The sequence below is a fragment of the Colobus angolensis genome, unplaced genomic scaffold (assembly GCF_000951035.1).
Source record: "Colobus angolensis palliatus isolate OR3802 unplaced genomic scaffold, Cang.pa_1.0 Scaffold141, whole genome shotgun sequence".
NCBI lineage: Eukaryota > Metazoa > Chordata > Mammalia > Primates > Cercopithecidae > Colobus > Colobus angolensis.
The window spans coordinates 1244120-1258381 of NW_012114500.1; positions in this window are offsets into that span (position 1 = coordinate 1244120).

The following is a 14262-nucleotide window of genomic DNA, read 5'->3' on the forward strand; positions in this document are numbered from 1 at the left end:
TTGTTGTGTCTCTGCCAGGCTTTGGTATCAGGATGATGTTGGCCTCATAAAATGAGTTAGGGAGGATTCCCTGTTTTTCTATTGATTGGAATAGTTTCAGAAGGAATGGTACCAACTCCTCCTTGTACCTCTAGTAGAATTTGGCTGTGAATCCATCTGGGCCTGGACTTTTTTTGGTTGGTAGGCTATTAATTATTGCCTCAATTTCAGAGCCTGTTATTGGTCTATTCAGGGATTCAACTTCTTCCTGGTTGAGTCTTGGGAGAGTGTATGTGTCCAGGAATTTATCCATTTCTTCTAGGTTTTCTAGAATGTTTTGTAATTCTCATGTAGAGATCTTCTATCTCCTTGGTTGGATGTATTCCTAGGTATTTTTTTTTTTTGTCACTATTGTAACAGGGATTGCATTCTCTATTTGGTTCTTAGCTTGAATGTTTTTGGTGTATAGAAATGCTACTGATTTTTGTACATTGATTTTATATCCTGAAACTTTACTGAAATTGTTTATTATTTCCAGGAGTCTTTTGGTGGAGTCTTTAGGGTTTTCTAGGTATAGAATCATACAGTCCTTGAAGAGATATAGTTTGACTTTTTCTTTTCCTACTTAGATGCCATTTGTTTCTCTCTTTTGCTTGGTTGCTCTGGCTATCCATTCCAATTCTGTGTTGAATAGGAGGGGTGAAAGTGGTCATCCTTGTTTTGTTCCATTTCTCAAAAGGAAATGCTTTCCATTTTTGCCCATTTGGTATGATGTTGGCTGTGGGTTGTCATAAATGACTCTTATTATTTTGAGTTATATTCCTTCAATGCCTAGTTTGTTGAGGGTTTTCATCATGAGGAAATGTTGGATTTTGTCAAAAGTTTTTCCCATGTCTATTGAGATAATCATATGGTTGGGTTTAATTCTGTTTATGTGGTGAATCATATTTATTGATTTGCATTTGTTGAACCAACCTTGCATCTCAGGAATGAAGCCTACTTGATCATGGTGAATTAACGAGCTGTTGGATTGGTTTGCTAGTATTTTGCTGAGGATTTTTGCATGTATGTTCATCAGGGATATTGGCTTGTAGTTTTTTGTTGTTGTTGTTGTTGTTTCTTTGCCAGGTTTTGGTATCAGATTGATGCTGGCTTTGTAGAATGAATTAGAGAGGAGTCCCTCCTCACATTTTTTGGAATAGGTTCAACTGAGTTACTTTTGACTATCTTCTTCTTATTATTATTACTATTGAGATAGGGTCTCACTCTATTGCCCAAACTGGAGTGCAGTGGCAGAATCATGACCCACTGTAGCCTTGATTTCCTGGGCTCAAGTCATCCTTCCACCTCAGCCTCCTTAGTAGCTGGGACTATAGGCACAGCCCACCATGTCTGGTTAATTCTTTTATTTTTGGTAAAGACAGGGTCACACTATGTTGCCCAGTCTGGTCTTGAACTCCTAGGCTCAAGCAGTCTTCCTGCCTTGAACTCCCAAAGGGCTGGATTATAGGTGTGAGCCACTGAACCCAGCCCATTTTGTCTATTTTAAGTCTTTTCAAAGAACCAACTTTTGACTTTGTAGATTCTATTTATTATACTTTCTGTTTTTGAGACCATGAATTTTGTTCTTAATGTTATCATATTCTATCTTACAATTTATTTTGTCTTGTTTTTTTTTTTTTTTTGAGATGGAGTCTTGCTCTGTTGCCTAGGTTGGAGTGCAGTGGCATGATCTCGGCTCACTGCAAGCTCCACCTCCTGCCTCATTCTCCTGCCTCAGCCTCCCAAGTAGCTGGGACTACAGGCATCTGCCACCATGCCCGGCTAATTTTTTTTGTATTATTAGTACAGGTGGGGTTTCACCGTGTTAGCCAGGATGGTCTCGATCTCCTGACCTTGTGATCCACCCGTCTCAGCCTCCCAAAGTGCTGGGATTATAGGCGTGAGCCACCGTGCCCAGCCCTTTTGCAGACTTTTTAAGTTGCATGCACAACTCACCCATTCTTTCTTAACATAAACATTTAAGGCTATTTTTCCCCTAAAAACTGCTTTTGCTAAGTCCTTTATGTTTTGATATGTAATCTGAGGTGAGGCATGCATTCCAGGCAGAGAGAACAGCCAAGACTGGAGACAGGTGTATGCCTGAAATGTTTAAAGAACAGTCCAGTGCTGATGTGGCAGAGGAAGGTGAGTGAGGCACACAGTGGCAGGTCATGGGGTCAGGAGGGAGGGTGAGAACAGATCACTTAGGGACATGTAGGTCACCCTAAGAACTTTGGCTTTTGAGTGAACCAAAAAGCCATTGGAGAGCCATGAGAAGAATTGTGATATGTCCATCTTGTCTTCTTAGAAGTGCCCTCAATTAAGGCCAGGGTTAGGGGTTTGATGAGAGAAGCTTAATAATGCTGCATTCATTTAGTTTCATTTGCAGCCTTTAGTAAGTGATTACTAGGTGTTAGACACTGTGCTAGCTACTTTCTAAACATTTTATTTTAATTTTCAACAGCTCTATGAGAGAGCTATAACAATAACAAACAATAAAAACAGCAATAGGAATAGTTGACATTTACTGAGTAGTTACAATGTGCCAGGCACTATTTTATGAACTTTCGTCACTTAATCCACCATCAAACCAATGAAATAGATAAAACTATTGTCCCCATTTTATAAATGAGGAAACTGAGGAAAAGAGAGACTAAATCACTTGTCCAAGGTCACCTGGCTAAACCCAGGCAGTCTGGCTGCAGAGCTTTACCTCTTGGCCAATACACAGTACTGCCTCCCTTGCAATAAGCTTTTGAGGATGAAGAATATTGGGCTTAGTGAAGTTAAAAAACTTGCGAAGTTTACATCCTTGTAAGTGATGGCTGTGGATTTTGAACCCAGGTTCATCTGACTCCTCACTCTGATTCCCTGGTGGCAGATGGTACCAGCTGATAGCCTCTCTGAAAATCCTGTTGGATATGTAAATTCAGAGTGAGAGAGGGTAGGCAACATCATCTTAGAAGAGAATGACCAAACTGTTCTGAAGGCCATACATTTTCTCCTTTTGCTCCATTCTACCTTTCAGATAGAACTATTTTACTCTGTGTAACACTTGATGTTCTTGTTTCCTTCCATTCCTTGAGAACACTGGCCACTTCTTGTCCTTCTTTGTATCTTGAGCACAGGTTTGTATCTTAACACAGTGCTAGGAAGTAGGTGCTTAATAAGTGCTTATGGAATGCTAAAAGATTATTTAACCTCTTTCCTAGAAAGGAAGACCCAGATTCATAGGAGCTTAACCTAGTGCATGAAAAAGAGAGATCTTAACACATCCAGTGTCAAGTAGGGTACCCCATCCTAGTCAATATAGTTTTCATCATGACAAATAAGGTGAGAAAATGTATGGTTAAATTATACACATTGCTCAAAACAAAATAAAATACATGGATCTAAGCTGCTGAACTTTAAATGATTTTTGGTAAGTATTGAAATAAATATATTAAGAAAGTTAAAAGTTGTTTTTTTAAAAAACAGCTTTTTAATAACACAGTGATTAATGTCAAGTGATAGGTAAATATTACTGAAACAAAGAGATACAAACTAAATCTGACTTTTGGTGTGATATACAACTATATCAATAATGCTATATGCAAATTCATCAGAACTAGAAATTTTCTGGTTCTGTTTTCATCCCTTCTTCATCCACCATCCCTGCAAAAAAAAAAAAAAAAAAAAAAAAAGAAAAAAACCCAAGAAGTTTCTAAACTTTTAAAATCGTTGTGAAGATGGAAGTAAAGACTATGGCTGACAACTATTTAAAATGAGGGAAACTCAATGGAGCACAGAGAACTTTGCTTTAGACATTGTATTAGTTTCACTGCTATAAAGAACTACTGGAGACTAGGTGATTTATGAAGAAAAGAGGTTTAATTGACTCACAGTTCCACACGCTTTACAGGAAGCATGACTGGGGGCCTCAAGAAACTTACAATCATGGCAGAAAGCAAAGGAGAAGCAAGTACCTTCTTCCCATGATGGTGTGGGGGGAGAGAGAAGAAGGAAGTGCCACACACTTTTAAACCATCAGATCTCACAAGAACTCACTTACAATCATAAGAGTAGTAAGGGGGAAATCCACCCCCAAGAGCCAGTCACCTCCCACCAGGCCCCTCCTCCAATTCGACATGAGATTTGGGTGGGGAAACAAATCCAAACTATATCAGATGTTCTGACTAAAAGGATGTATTATGTTTTGCATTTAGTCTGTAACTCTGCCATCATGTCATGAATCACATTGCTGCCAAGAATGTGTAGTGAGCTAAATGCATTATAGGAGTCAAATTACAAACGAAACTCTCCATTGTCTTCAGATACTCTCTCGAGGTCTTAGATAACCTCTTCTCAGTCCTCACATCTCCATTTCAACCAAAGGGGACCGAAGGAGGAGCAGAATATTTTCTCAGTACAAGTAATTTTAATCCTTTATCAGAACTCAAGACTGTTCCACTGGGGGTTGGAGGCTAAAGGCAAATCACACTCTGTACCTTGTTCCTTCTCCAGTACCTTGTTCCAACTCCACTTGCCCTTCCCTAGCCCATTTCAGTAAGCAGGTAAAACTGGATTTAAGTAAGCCTCAAGGAGAATCTTGCAAGAGAAGAATCACAAAACAGTAAACTGCAGCAATTAATTATATGCATTTTTAATGAAACTTGGGTGATTTTTTTTTTTTCACATTATCTTCATTTATTCCCACCACTACCCCTAGAGTTACTAGTATCTTTGGCTTTCTGAAGAGTAGGGAAATTACAAAGCCCTGGTCAGGGCAGTGATTTTTATTAATGGTAGCCTGAGTAGGATATATTATTAATAGTTGAGAATATAAGCTTTATAACTGACTGAGCCAGTTTTGAATCCTGACATTTTACTTTATGGCCTTGAACAAATCACTTAACCTCTCTAATTCTTAGTTTTTTAAATCAGTTAAATAAGGTAATAATACCTATTTCATAAGATTTGTTTGAGAATATTAAATAAGAACATTGTATAAAGCATGATGCATGCTACATTGTAAATACTCGATATGGTACATGTTAATATTACTATTATTATTATATTTTGTTTATTCAATAAAGGTTATTGATTAATTATGAATCCCATAAATTGTGCTGACCGGACTCACTTTAAATTTGTAACTACAAATCTCAAATGACTCAAAACAGTCCCAGATTTTTCTGTCTCATTGCCCTGGTAACTTCATTTTCCTCCTTCCCAAGAAAACTATTTAACAACGTTCCCTTCTCTCAGATCCCCATACCTCCCACACACACACACACTCACACTCAAATGATACTCATACTCAGACTTTCGTCATAGACAATAAATGTCAACATGCAAAATGCCCTCTTTCTCATCACAAAACCCACTCACCTTCCTACATCCCTGTTTATGAACTTTGTCTTCCCTTCTTTTCCAGGAAAACAGAGTTCCTTCCCCTTAGGCCACCCTCCCCTGCTCCTGGAACACATCGTCTCAGGCCTTCCCAGGCACCTCACTTCTGTACTCATGTACAGGCTTCTTCTGCTCCTCTAGAACTTCGGTCCTGGAGTGTCCCAGGCCCTGTCCAGCCCTCTTTCCTTCTCTATTTATGCTGTCCCCCTAAATGATTTGACCAACTCTGAGGGCTCTGAATATCATCTATGCTTTAATGATTGATCTCCAGTCTTCCTCATTTCAGTAAATATTACCAACATCTGCCTCACGTCTCCAGCCAAGAACCCAGGAGCCCACATATAATCTGTCAACAAGTTTTGTATGTCTTACTGGCTAATTCCAAACATACCTTAAGTCTAACTACTTCTGACAAACTTCATTACTACCACCTTGGTCCCAGGTACCATCATTTCTCTCTAGATCAGGGTTTCTCAATCTTGGCATTATTGACATTTTGACCAAGTCATTCTTTGTTCTGAGGGCTGTCCTGTGCACTGTAGGCTGTTTAGCAGCATCGCTTCTCTCTCCCCACCAGATGCTAGTCACACTCCCGCTCTACAGTTGTGAACACCAAAAGTCTCTCCAGACATGGCCAAATGTCCCCTATGGGGATTGGGGGGTTAAAATCACTCCCAGTTGAGAACCACTTCTCTAAATTAGTGCCAGCAATCTCTTAATTTGTCCCCCTGTCCCACTCTTGCCCTTCTAAAATCTACATCCCATACAGCATCCAGAGTGATCTTATTAAGCATGTGCATCATCATATCCCACCCCTGGTGACAACATTTCAATGGCTTCCTTTGTACTTAGTGCACAGCTCAAGATTCTGACATTATTTTCTTCTACTCTCACCTTCAGTCACTGCGCTACAGTCCTCTGGCATTCTTGTCATCCCACAAACTTGCCAAGTTTATTCCCATCTTGGGGCCTTTGCCCCTGATGTTCTCTCTGCCTGAAATTCTCTTCCCACAGAGCATGCCTTAACAACTCATCATTCAAACCACACCTCACATCCTCCTCCCGCTTCTCCCGAACTCTCAGCAAAAGAAGTCTCCTATAGCTACTCTCCATCACATTACTCTATTTTCTTTATCAGGGCCAGAGATTATATCACTTATTTTCACTGACTTATTGTCTTCCTGCTAAAATGTTTACTCCATGAGGGGAGGGGCTTTATTTGGTCTTGTTTGCCACTTACCACTTTAACCTTAATTTCCTGAAAAGTGCCTGACTAAAATAAGAATCTGGAAAATATGAACCAAAATATTTTTGTCTGATTAATTAGTTGATTAAACACCTGTGGGATTCAGGTTTTGGGTTTGGAGGCTGTGATTAGAAAAATAAATAATAAGACATGGTTCCTGCGCTCAAGGAGTTAAATCCAATGGAGGTTTTGGAGAAGTAAAACGGAAATTGCAATATAGAATACGAAGTGCTATAATAGAGGAAAGCTTAACTCAGATCTAGGGCTTCAGAGACTTCCCAGGGAGGGTGACATGAGCAAATGCATCCAGAGGGGTGAGTGAGAGTTAGCTGGGTTTGTGGGTGCTAGGGTCTGAATTGTGTCCCCTGCTGAGTTCGTATGTTGAAGCTCTAACCCCCAGTACCTCAAAATATTACTGTATTTGGAGCTGGGCCTTTAAAGAGGTAATTGACTTAAAATGAGGTAGTTAGGTTGGACTCTAATATAATTTGACTAATGTCTTTATTATAAGAAGAAGAAATGTGGATACTCAGAGAGACACCAGGGTTGTGCACACAAAGGAAAGACCATGTAAGGCACAGCAAGAAGGCAGCCATCTATAAGCCAAGGGGAGAGGACTGGAATGGATCTTCCCTTATGGCCCTCAGAAGAAACCGCCCCTGCTGATGCCTTGATCTTAGACTTCCAGCCTCCAGAACTGTGAGAAAATAAATGTCTGTTGTTTAAGCCACCCAGTCTGTGGTCCTTTGTTATGGTAGCCCTAGCAAATGAATACAGCGGGGTGGGAAAGTGAGGCATGTGGGTGGGGTGGAAAGCACCTGGGTGTGGAGCACAAGCTGTATGGTGGTTAGAGAGGAGGCTGGAGAGATCGGCAGGGCTGAGCTCATGGAGGCCAGGATAGGAGTGTGAGCACTATGGTGAAGATTCTCAAGAACAATGAAAAATCACAAGCAGCACAGTAAGGTGATCATACTTGCCTCTGAGAAGAATTTTAGTGGTAGCATGATGAGTAGAGTGTAGGTGAGGAACACCAGAGATCCTGAGAGCAACAAGGAAGCATGTGGCTTTGCAGTTCAACAGACTGAGGTTCCCATCCAGGCTCTGCCATTTAGAATCCCTATGACTTTGGACAAGTTCTTACCCTTCTTTGGCTTCTGTGTCCTCATTTGTAATTATAGGTACAATTCTTACCTCAGGGGATAATATGAGAATTAAATAAGACAGCATGTGTAAAATACTTGGTATAATTAGAAACAGTGATTGCCAGTAGTTAAAATGTTCAAGACAGTAATAGTAGAGCTAGGAAAAAGGGATAAGCTTGAGATATCTTAAAGATGAATAATCTTTAAAACTTAGCCATTGATTTTATGTTTGGTGGTGTGAGAGAAGATGAAGTAAAAAATAACATCTAGACGTTTGATTCGGGCAGATTTTGGATTGTAATGTCATTCACCAAAGTAGGAAATGAAAACAAAGAAGAAGGGAGGGGAAGAGGATGAGTTTAATTTTGGATAATTGAATTTGAGGGATCCTTGGTACATATCAGAAGAATATGTCATAGGCAGCTGAATATAGAGATCTAGATTCAGGAAAGAGGCTTGGGCTAGAGACGTAGACTAGATTGAAAAAGCATTTCATTGAAAGTGTGCAGAGTGAGAAGAGAAGCAAAATAGAGGTAGAACTCCAGGGACACATCCACCGTCAGAAGAGGAGAAGACAGGATAGGAGGCTAAAAAGGAGGCTGCAAAGAAAAAGGAGAAAAACAAAAAGTTAAGCCAAAGGAGGAAAGACATTTTAAAAAGAGAGTGGTTAACAGTGAAAAAGTCAAAGAGAAATTAAATAAGGTAAGAACCAAGCCATACACACCAGACTGTGTAATGCCTAGATATCAGGCAAGACTTGGAAAAGGATGATTTTAGGGCGTGATAGGGATATAATCCGTATTGTAATGAGGTAAAAAAAAAATGAGAGATGGGGAAGTGAATATTGTGAGCTTTATTATTCCATTTTTTTTTTTTTTTTTTTGAGACGGAGTCTCACTCTGTCGCCCAGGCTGGAGTGCAGTGGCCGGATCTCAGCTCACTGCAAGCTCCGCCTCCCGGGTTTAGACCATTCTCCTGCCTCAGCCTCCCGAGTAGCTGGGACTACAGGCACCCGCTACCTCCCCCAGCTAATTTTTTGTATTTTTTAAGTAGAGACAGGGTTTCACCATGTTAGCCAGGATGGTCTCGATCTCCTGACCTCGTGATCCGCCCGTCTCGGCCTCCCAAAGTGCTGGGATTACAGGCTTGAGCCACTGTGCCCGCCCTATTATTTCATTTTTATTTTATTTTATTATTTTAGAGATAAGGTCTTACTATATTGCCCAGGCTGGTCTTGAACTCCTAGGCTCAAGTGATCCTCCTGCCTCCACCTCCCAAAGTGCTGGGGTTGTAGGCATGAGCCACCACACCTGGCCAATATCGTGAGTTTGAGAATGAGAGAAAGAGAGAGAGGGAGAGAGAGAGAGAGAACTCTGTCTGTAGAAGAAAAATTCTTTTGTTCCCTTACCCTTCATAACTCCTTGTTTCCCACCATCCTAACCTCTATTCAGCCCAGGGGTTCTTAACCTTGGGTTCATAGATCCACCTCAGGTGGTTCACAAATAGAATTTAAGGGGTCTATGTAATTTTAGAAAAAAATTGCAACTTTAATTTCACTCGATTGAAATCTAGCATTTTCACCAATTGTGAATTTAGGAAAAACTACAGAAGATCAGCAGTACCTGTGACTGTCAAAAATATTTTTTCATATCATGTTACAGTTGTCGCAGATTTCTCAAAATATCATTTATACTCTTCACTTTTATGAAATTATAATAGTTATTTTAAGTCTGCTGCTAGATCTTATAAATAGTTTTAAATATTTTGATAACTATATTTAAATTCAATTAGTTTTCTTTGTAATCTTATGTGTTTTATGTTTTTAAAAACATTATTTGGAGAAAGGGTTGATAGGCATCTTCAGATGTCTTTGGCACAAAAAGGTTAAGACTTCCTGCTAGTTCATTCCATAAGCTGTGTATCTGCCCCATTATCTCAAATTTTTGAATTCTATAAGCTTCTGCCCTTATTTCTTCTTTCTATAAGTATCAATTATCCCATATGTTTTTCCAGGGAAAATAGGCATATGTCTCTATGTGTTTTTCAATTGATCTCACCACCATTTAGTCCTGGTTGTAGAAACACCACCTGTTTCAAGATGGTAAAATTGTTTCAAATATTCATTTACTTTTTTGTTCACCATCAACCAATTATTGATCACAAGATGCTATGCTGCATGCTTGGGTATGCAGCACTGGTATAACCCAGGGATTTATGGTTTCAAGAGTAGTCAAAAGAGATGATAAGTATATTTATACATAAATAGTTATAAGACAGCATGGAAGTCACTTTACTAAGGATACATAAAGTTTTGTGGTATCAGAGATGCCAGGGGAAGGCTTCATGCAGGGAGCGACACCGAGAATGACAAGGATGCTGTTTCAGGACTGAGTGTGTCAAGACTGGGTAAGTAATGCTCATAAAGCCATTGCTTTGCTTCCTAAAAATCTTTGAAACATTAAACATCATGGAGTAAAAGATATTTTTTTCCATCTTGATGTATAGATTTAATTAGCATACCTAATGAGGACTAAGAAAAACACGGAGGACCAGATTGGAGTTTTAGGATATCTTCCTTCCTGTAAGCATTTACGCAGAGAAACAGTGTTCATAATCGCTACAAATGAAAATATTAAGCAAACATTCATTTAAAAAAGCATTTGGATATGAGAATTATCAGTTTTTCGTAAATGAGTGAATGACACCTGCTGGCCACATTGAATAATTACCCGCTCTAAAGGAATGGGGAGTGCTAATAATGAATACTGTGAACCCCATTTCTCTGCCAAAGCAATTACATATGATTCTTGGGCTTTTCTTTAATGACTAGCAAGGGGGAGAATTTTTGGAATGGTGAACCTCATCTTTTTTGGAGTTTGTTTTTCTAGCTTGAAGAGTTCAAGAAGTTTAAAGAATTTAAATGTTTAATGCAATTTATTTAATAGTAAGTTAACTGAGACTTGGAGAGAAGTAATGCCTCACTCAAGGTCACACAAGTGGGTTGGCAAGCTAATTCTAGAGCCCTGGTTTCCCTTCTCCTGCATTCCCAGACTAGGCAAAGATTCAGATCGTTTGTTAACTTCTCTTCTATCTTTTTGTTTGACTCAACTCTTCAGAAATTTTATTAGTGGTGACATCACTAACACTTTCTATATGTCTAATATCTTTCACTTTTTAAAAAAATGTCTGATATGTTGAAGTAAAATTTACATAAAATAAAATTCACCAATGTTAAGCGTACAGTTCTATGAGTTTTGATAAATGTATATAGTCTCATCACCACTCACCACAATCAGATCTAGAATATATCTATCATCCGTGGAGATTTCCTCATACCCTTTCATAGCCAATCCCCCACTTCTACCCCCTGGTCTTGGCAATCACTGATCTGTTTTCTGTACCTAGAGTATTGCCTTTTCCAGAATGTCATATACATGGAAGCATATGGTATGGAACCTAGGCATGGGATTGCTGTTATATGGTGAGTGCAAGTTTTACTTTATAAGAAATTAAGGCTTTCACTTTTTAAAAGTAATTGTACACATACTCCTTCATTTTATTAGTGTACTTCCAGTTGTATGCCATATCATTGTTGTAGAAATATTTTGTATAAAATATAGTTTTAGTATGAAGTATAATAAACAAATGATGAGAGGCCTTTTCAATACAAGGTCATAAAATAGCATTTTTAAAGGAATGGAGTATTGCATAAAGGGAAGACTACAGTCTTGGAACTATCTGAAGTTTGTCATTTTGGATGCTGTGTAACTTTTATTAGAAAAATTACCTAATCTCTTTGAATGTTAGTTACTTTATCCTCAAGATGTGGGTGACACAGGCTTCTACATGGCAGGGTTGTTACAAAGATTATATGGGATAATATAAGCTGAGTGTTCAGTACATAATAGGTGCTGCTGTTATTGTCATTACAATTACAATTTTTGCTAAATGCAAAAGGCTGCACTATAGAAAACAAATGGTATCATACTGCTAATGTTTAGTATTCATTGGGAATTAATGGGTTCTTCCAAGGCTTTGTATATGTCACCCAGAGACAATTAAGTTACATTTGGCTCAAGTGTCTATGATATGTGAGTTTTTAAAATAATGTGCTAGTCTAACACTTTGCCACAGATTAGCATTTTGTATTTAATTAAGGTCATGTCTTCTATATGTCACTGAGAAATGCTATTGTCACACAAATTATAACAAGGTGTCATAACTTATGTAATATGATTTACCTAGGCAAGGACCCATTTAACTTCACTTTTGAAGGATTGATATTTTCTATAGCTCTACTTGGATATTCTTAATGAAAAACATTGACAGTAGGTTTTTAACTTTGCTATTTTAAGACTACTTAGTTTACTGGCAGGTATTTAAACTACTACAAATGTTAGTTAATTAGGTTGCACTGACATCTGCTGGTCAGACAGTAAATTCCATAAAAATCGTGTTTCACAAGTTTAAATGAAATCAAATAATTTAATTGTTTTTACAACTCATATTTGCATTCTGGGTTTAACAAATTAGCTGCTGTATATGATAATTTCTGATTCATAGTTCAATTTGAGTCAAGTGGTTTCTTAGCCTGCCGTAACTCTCTTTCAGTTCTTCATAATGGCCAGTGGTACTCATTAAATAGCTTTGTTAAGAAGTAGAATATCTGTGAAATCACAACCTCTTCCAGTCGGTGTTTACCACCGAGTTATGACATCATCATCACGTGTTTTGGTCCTAAAACGCTGCAAACAAGCAGCAACGTTTATTAAGTTAGAATTCACTTGGAGACAGTGTTCCTGGGGAGTTAGGCTTAGGATGTAGGGGAGGTTCCAACAGAGCTAAACTCTATGGGATGATTTTTTCTTGCCGGGAAGTATAATGCAGCTACTTTAAAACCTACTAATTCAATACTCACATTTAGGGTTACAGAATTTTACAATGGGAAATAAATTTCCTGACCATTTAGTTTGCCCCTCTCTTTTGTAGATGTGGAAATTGAGACCCAGATAAATTTAATTAACTTAGTCACCTAGCTGATACTAGAAAGAAAGTTCCCTGATTCTCTCATTCCAAGATTATTTTCTATATAATTGTCTTCACTAGCTGTATATCATTTATTGTTTAGACCAAAAATATTTGGACACACAAATTCACACATAGGTATGCTTACTTGAGAATTTATATTTAGCTTATTTTAACTCAACCATGCTGACTTTCTCTAACTAGAGACATGATTAAAATATGCAACATATTATATAATATTTCTCTGTGGTGCTTCAGAAATATATATATTCATTCATATGTTCCCTCCCAGAAAATCAAGCTCCATTGTCTAATTCTTCAATATGAGAAAATAGAAAGAGGTATGTGGATCAGAAAAAGAAAATGAACCAAAAATAAACCTTAACCAGGGAAATTTCTGGCTCTTTGATCAGGTTGAGGGTCATAGAATCATGCGTTAGATATCTTATCGGGAATACAAGCACATTTTCCCTTAATGTTCTGTTCCAATGGCATTGTTATACAGGATAAAACTTTTAAAATGCAACTTTCATTGTGATAAGGAATGTGACATGATACAAGACTGATGAAATATCCATAATATAATGCCAAATATATTTTTTCTCAACTTTAGCACTACTGACATTTTGGGACACTTCGTTCTTTGTGGTGAGGGCCTGTCTTGTGCATTGTAGGACGGTTGGCAGCATCCCTGGCCTCTACTCACTAGATGCCAGTAGCAAGCCCTGCATTGTAAGAACCAAAAATGTCTCCAGACATTGCCAGATGTCCCCTCAGGGGCAAAATCAGTCCAGGTTAGGACATACCGCTATAAAGTAGGACTGATTTCTTCAGATGTATATATATTCAAATTACCCAAAATATTCCAATCAAGAATTTGATTCTTTTTCTTTTTAGATAAAAGAAATATTGACATATGAAAAGGAAAAGAGACTTGAGGCATCTCTAGATTAAATAAATACTTCCTTTATATATTCCTTCCAAGCTAGAGCTAAAGTAGGCTCCTTAAATTGCTTTCAGTACTTGTATATTTACTCTCGCTTCTTTTTATACTCTAAGGTATAATTTTGACACAGTTACTACTTCACAACCAAGCTTTCTTTTTAACTATTGGCCAAGCTGCTGTTTATCAGTGATGGCTTTTACAATATTCTTTAATTTTCCTGATATTGCAAAGTTCTCTTTACACATATGGCCTGTGAAAGCAAAAAAAAAAAAAAAAAAAAAAAAAATCTGTGAATCTTAGGGCAGGTATTTTCATCCCTATTCTGCAGATAAAATTAAGTCAGGCCAGGACTCGGTGCATGTTTCTAGGGTACCAAATGGTCTTTTTTTTCATCTATGGTAGCTGTATATTTGAGTTGTATATTAAGAGGGTTTTCAAGGAATGGAGGAAAGAATGAGGGAGAGGAAGAAGGGGGAAGGGAGAAAGTGAAC